This window comes from Semicossyphus pulcher, unplaced genomic scaffold (genome assembly GCF_022749685.1).
Source record: "Semicossyphus pulcher isolate SPU_LCO1_2020_fin unplaced genomic scaffold, fSemPul1.0.p SCAF_1, whole genome shotgun sequence".
NCBI classification, from domain to species: domain Eukaryota; kingdom Metazoa; phylum Chordata; class Actinopteri; order Labriformes; family Labridae; genus Semicossyphus; species Semicossyphus pulcher.
The window spans coordinates 2394860-2401456 of record NW_027211603.1 but is presented as its reverse complement, the minus strand read 5'-3'; the positions used below and the strand labels follow the sequence as shown (position 1 = coordinate 2401456).

Sequence of the window (6597 nt, the reverse complement as noted above, 5' to 3'; positions counted from 1 at the left end):
TTAAATGTAATTAATTTGTATTTTAGTACAGGGTTCCTCTACAACAGATATTTTTAAGTATCAGGTGGGCTAAAGTTTGTCCTTATCAGCACATACAGAACATGGAGGATAACATGGCGACTTCCACTTAAAAGAATCATTATCTCTGATGCCCTTTCAGAATCAAAGTCAGAAATCTGAGAAGGACATGCTTCAGAACTTGCCTGAGAATCATTATTTTGTTAAGCTTTCTTGGATTTAAAATGATCCTATTATAGTCCATCCATGACTGCAAACAAGAGCTGCTAACAGCTGATTTAGCAGACTTTTAATGGACACAGTTCGACTGAAGGGTCTTGCTGCAGTCGCTTTACTTATGCTGTACTACGGCATGAACCCACTTCACTACACGCCACTCCAGAAGCTTGTAGTTTTGGTGCATAAACCTAGTTGCTGTTCAACCACAGATAGACCTACTTGGACTACATAGTGACACTCAAAGCATCATGGGGACTGTAGTTCCAAAAGTGAGATCATGGCTCTCCTCTAAACAAAAGTTAGACAAAGATTTATTTGTTGCATAATACCATACAGGACCTTATAAAATGCATTCTCTCAGGTAAAATAAAAGGTACCCGCAGTACAGCACTGGAATAAATCTACCTTCCACGACAGAGGTGCAGGTGTACTGCTATTTTGCGTGTTTAACTGTCAGGTTTGATGTCAGAACTGCACACTGATGGTTTGATGTCTGCAGCATAGTCGACGCCTGTAAAAGTGCTTCTGTTTCCCCAAAACAAAGTGTCATGTTCCTGTCTGTTCGGGCAGATCGATATCATTTCTTTCTGCTGGATTGTCACCCTGCTTTTCCTTCCTGTGAACACATTGACCGATCCCCAGCTTCAGTTACACATTAATCTAATATCAGCCACTTTACTCTGCGCTCTGTGTTTATATAAAGACATACAGGAAGTCTGAGTGGTTTCTACATCTGCAGGTTTGCGCTCTAACTGTTCTAAATATACAGAACAGAATGCACCTGTATGTGTGAACGCCATAAAAAATGAAAGTAATAAATCGACTAAAAAATACTTTTATTTCTTATAATATTATCATTATCTTATCTTATTATCTATAAGCATTTTGGTTGAACTGCCATGTGTCACCTGATCGTTTTAGGAACAGAATCAGCCACTTCTTAGGCGATCTGTTGTGTTACACTGACACCTGGTGGCCGGAGGCGGAACTGCAGACTTACAGACAACAATTACAATGACCACTAAAATTATGATTGGACTATATTTTCAAATATTATGGACTTTTTCTTGAGTATCTATGCAGAGAATATAGTTATAGGCTTGAATAAACTAGAAAGACACCTTTTCTCTGTTTCACCGTACCTTTGTTAAACTGCACGCCTCTAAAATCAACTTTTACTACACCACAAGTAAATCAGTGCACGGCATATATTTAAACCACAGCAACATCAATATTGGATCACCAGGGTTTGATCTCAAACCGCTTCTTACCGTAGAGCTTGCTGTAGCTGGTTGTTTCCCCGATAGCTCGCTTGCCGGTAGTTGTACCTGAACTGAAACTTTACAAGGTTTTTAGTTTGAACTTTATCCCGGAGGAAGTGACGTTAGACAGAACCAACCAGCACGAGGCGTCAAAAGATGTTTGTGTAAATGAATTAAGTCAGTATTCATTTCAGACCAATGACACTAATTTGGTAACTTTGACTACTAGGTAACTTTAATTAGTACAAATCGACTCAAAGGTGCTCACATGGTTCCATGGTGTAATGGTTAGCACTCTGGACTCTGAATCCAGCGATCCGAGTTCAAATCTCGGTGGAACCTGACTTTTTCTTCTTCACTGCTGAATTGAAGGAACTATAGCAGTGTCAGATAAATGCAGTTTTAGTTAAGGAAACGGATTAAATTGTTACATCTACAAAACAACTTGAACTTTAGCACCAGGTAACATTTAGACCTTTTGCTTAGAATGTAAAAGTACTAATAAATATTGTATTGTAAAAATGATCTGTTATGACGAAAAGTCCAGCATTAAAAATGACATTAAAGTAAAAGCACAGAAAGTATTAGAATCAAAATATACTTTAATTTCCAAAGAGCACAAACTATGTAGAATAATACTTTATATGATATTATTGTATTATAACATTTTTGGAAATTAAATAAGTAATCTAATTAGTTACATGCATTGTGTTAACGAATCTACATTTATTGCTTTATAGCTTATTTTCATGAGAAGCTTTGCATCTCAGGTATATTTACTCAGTCTGTATCGCCCTAGTTAAACTGCAGTTCCTAAAGTGGCCACTAGAGGCTGGCTCTAAAATTGAGTCATTCCTCATTTGGCCCTATGTTAAAATGTCCAAATTTAAAGCAGAATTTAACATGTTTACAGCCCGATACATAAAGGGTTTTAAACCACCGTAGCAGTTTCCCCGTTCAACACAATGTTTATAACTTAACCGTTTAAATTACATTAACGAGTAATGAAATGCCTAATTAGGGGCGTGGCTGTTTTGAGTAGCAGGTGGGTGATGCTAGCTATCTACTAGGTGCAATGTTTTTATGGTTATAAGTACATGCCTAAACATAAAGTTGTTCTAGCGCAACCATCCAGCTACGTTGCACCAAATTTGACACTGCACTACTTTTGATCCCCAGCAATATACCAATCGAGAGTGAAGTGAAGTGAATGGTTGTGGAGAAAGCTGAATGACAAACAGACAGACAGAGATTCCTTCCTTTGTAGGATCTCTGTAGCAGCAACTGTAGATCTCAACAGTAATATACACTGGTAGCTTCCAGAGAGTGAACATTTGCTGTGGAGCCACTTCTGTGTCCCCTGAATGATCCCTTGTTCCTTTTTTAAGAGGAGAGCAGCAGGTGATGTAATAAAGTTCAGAAATGAGCTAAGACTATGCTGCCCTACATTCATTCAGAGCCAAGTGTTCAGGACATCTGCAGCTCAACTTTCTCTGCCAACAAACGAAGAAATGAGGTGACTTCGACCCGTATAATTTCATCTGAACTGAGTGAACCACAGAAACACTCTGCTGAGATCATTAAGCTGTAACATGTCTTTAAAGTTGAAGTATATCACTACTCTTTGTGCCTCATTTCCAGAGAGAAGATTATAGTTTATACTGAAGATTCTAACGTTACCATAACAGCTGGAAGCAGGGGGAAGCCATACAACAGCTAGCATGACTAATGTTTATAGCTAACTGATGTTATGGTAACCACAAGTGTTATGCTAGCTGTGTGAAGCTAGGTATAAAACTAACAAAACCACAGATGAAACATTGAAATCCAGGAGAATGAAAATAAATTGTGGTTATTTTTAGTGCAGCAGCGTTGTACCAGGACATTTTTATCAGGGGAACAGTTAGCATGATATGTTAGCATGATATAATATAGCACTGATATGTAAACTAACTTGTGATATGGTAACAGACATCTAGCATATTGGATATTGAGGTCAAGTTGAAGCTATGTGGCATTAAACTTCTAAATTCTTAAACCCATTTCACATATTTTGGGTCCAAATGACTTTGAGGACCAAAACGTTGAGCAATCACACAAGATGATTTAGCCGGCAGCCGTTACATTTGGGAGCAAATGCACCTAACGCACATAATAAGTGCTTGTTTTTACCACTGACTTGGATTGGTTTAATGACAACAGTAAAAAAAATACCTCTACAGAGATAGACAATTTTTCTACACAGTAAGATGCTTATTTTTGAAATCAGAGAAGTGTTTCCTTGCCAATGTGCAGAATGTTGCTAAGTGCTACTCATGGTGATTCATGTTGGGCCTCTCTTTAAATAATATAACAAAGAGTCGGTCTGGACCTGCTCTTTTTGTAAAGTGTCTCGAGATAACTTTGGTTATGATTTAGTGCTATACAAATAAAATTTGATAGATTGAATTTGATTGAGAGACAGCCCTTACATCGCTCCCTTCAAAGCCACCAGACTCCATTGAAAAAAACAGTAATTTTACCACTACAAACACAGGAGCTCCTGGTCTACCGCTGGCTTTATCGCTTAGTTTGTATGTTATTGTGCAGATTTGCTCTCATAAATGATAAGTTCAGATCCAAGACAATAATGTAAATATCTAACTGAGCGAGGCAGCTGCCAACCAGCAAGTCCCATATTCTGCAAGGTAAAATCTGTGTTTTTTAAATGGAGTCTGGTGACTTTGAAGAGAGCGAAGGAGCAGCCATTTCTGGTTTTAAAAGCATCCTACTTTTTAATAAAAAGGGTTGTCTCTGTCAGGATCTTTTCCTTGTGTTGTTAAAAATGTATAATAACAATCTAAGCGTGTCAGCGGCAAAAGAAAGAACTTTTAGTGGACGTACTTTGATTAGACGCATTTGCCCCAAAAGATTATGTTGCAGACATTACAGCCGGTTGCATGGCTGACAGCTGAAGCAATCTACTGCAGCGATTACAAAACTTATTGTACCTTTTAGTGTTTAGAACAGAAAATATGTACTAAAACACAGAATTCCCCTATTAACACAGCTGAAATTAAATAAAGTTTTTATGACAATAAATTATATACAACATAAAGAACCTAAATTCTCAGTACATCAGATCAGAATCTCAGAAAGAGGCTCAGGGTTGCCTGGGGTTTGTCCTCAGCTGGCGCAGAAACAGGTCAAACGAGGAGAGAGCAGAGAAAAGTGTGTGTTTTAAGAATAATAAATCAAAGTGCTCTGCAGGGATTTGTGTGCTCCTTGTTAACTGAGAGTTAAACTCAGTGACTCGCCGATGCAGCCAGCTGGTATCCCACAGAGCTTTGAACAATGTGAGTTATTTCCATCACTTGGCTCAGAGCTGCTGCTGGGGGGGTCCATGGCTCCTACACAGACCACATATGTTAACCAAAGGGGAACGTTTGGACTCTTCTCCCCCTTATTCCCGATGGAAACCAGACGGATTTCCTCAGCTGCCTCTTTTCCAGAGCAAACGATCAGCACTGGGTTTGTCCAGTAAGCCGCTCGGTGCATGACAGTGCAAACATGGACCCTTGAGAGCTCACAGGAGGCTGCCAACAGCTCCACTGACCCAACTGCTGCTGGATCAGATCCATGAGAGACCATCTGAGGACAAGCACCTGGTTTTATCGAGAAAAGGATTTCGTAGAAACCAGGAAGACAGACGCGATTAAATCTGAAAGACCCCGTGTACAAAGTGGGAGTTGAATTCAAGGAAAAGACTGAGGAGGGTTTTCTTCACGTTCAGACTAAAACCAACAGAGACTTTATCTCCTTACAAGTATTGTGTGTGTGTATCACAGCCTCATATTTCTTCGTCCTCCGCAGAGCAGCTCCATTGTTGTCCAAAAACGATTAAAAACACATTAACGATTCCACACTGACGCACTGGGAGACATATTTCTTTATTACTACGAACACACGTTGTAATTTATTCACACACTCACTAGAGAATGAAACCTCACTCATCCAGCACTGAAAATAGTCCCTAAAGAATGCACTACTACTGTTGTTTTAGGGGATTACTGGCCCTTTTTTAAACATAAAACGTTATATTTTTGAACATGTCACAAAACAGCAGAGATATTAGTTTGACTGTATCTGTAGTCTCCATCTGTTAGATATTTCAGTGTCTCCTCATCCAACACCTCAGATATGAACAAATATTGCTCTGCTTGTTCTCTGATGAGGTGTGGAGAGGCGTCAGGAGGCCTGCTGCTGGAAATGCATCGCACAAAGGGTCAAAGGTCACCATCATGTGGTCTGTCTCTCAATAGCAGTCTCCGGCACATGTTTTTTTTTTGTGTTAAATGATGTTAGTGATGATTGGCCCTCATCAGAAAATGAAAATGCTGCCTGGAAATCGTTTCTCAGGAGAGAAATATGAAAAACTCTCGACCCTCTAACAGAGAGAGACGATAACTGCAGATCTGTGAAGAATAAATGACGACCTCTTCCTTTAATAAACCACCCGCTGCTGTTACTGCAACACGAGTTTCTGTTCAACAATAAAAGGGGACATGTGTTGTGGTTCCTGCACTGCTGCTTAGTTTTTATTGTCTTTATTAGACAGATGACAGTAGAGGGAAGACGGGAAATTAGTTTAGATACATTAGACAAAATAATCCAAGATTTTATTTCCCGTGAGGAAGATGTTACGGCGCGCTCTGACAATTAGCAATAAAGGAGATCTGGAGTTATTCAAGGAAGAATTTGAAACCTGCCATAACTCAAAAAGAGTTCCAGGAAGGAGCCTCATAAAAGGGATGATCTTTCTGAATTATATTAATTAGGCTGTGGAAAGATGTCCTCCTGTGAAAACAAAGCACAACATTTCCATTTATGAATTGATGTTTCTCTTAATGTTTCTGCAAAGATCAGTTCTACAATCTCTAATGAAAGACAGGAACAAATGTTGGTGATGGTGTAAAGTTATTTTGACCTTTAGCCTTTCGGGGGTTAAAAACATTAATTATTCCTAATAAATACTTTTAATTAAACCATAACATACGTTAACGTTAGCTTACCTTGCTTAATACAGTCACCATATATGACATAGCTGATGCCTAATTGT

The 6597-nt window shown here is 38.9% G+C and overlaps 1 non-coding gene across 1 annotated transcript; it reads left to right on the top strand.

Moving 5' to 3' along the window:
* The first annotated feature begins 1769 nt into the window (after nt 1-1769).
* Nucleotides 1770-1841, top strand: trnaq-cug (transfer RNA glutamine (anticodon CUG)). Its single transcript has one exon. It is a non-coding gene; the product is annotated as a tRNA-Gln (tRNA).
* Nucleotides 1842-6597: the final 4756 nt, after the last annotated feature.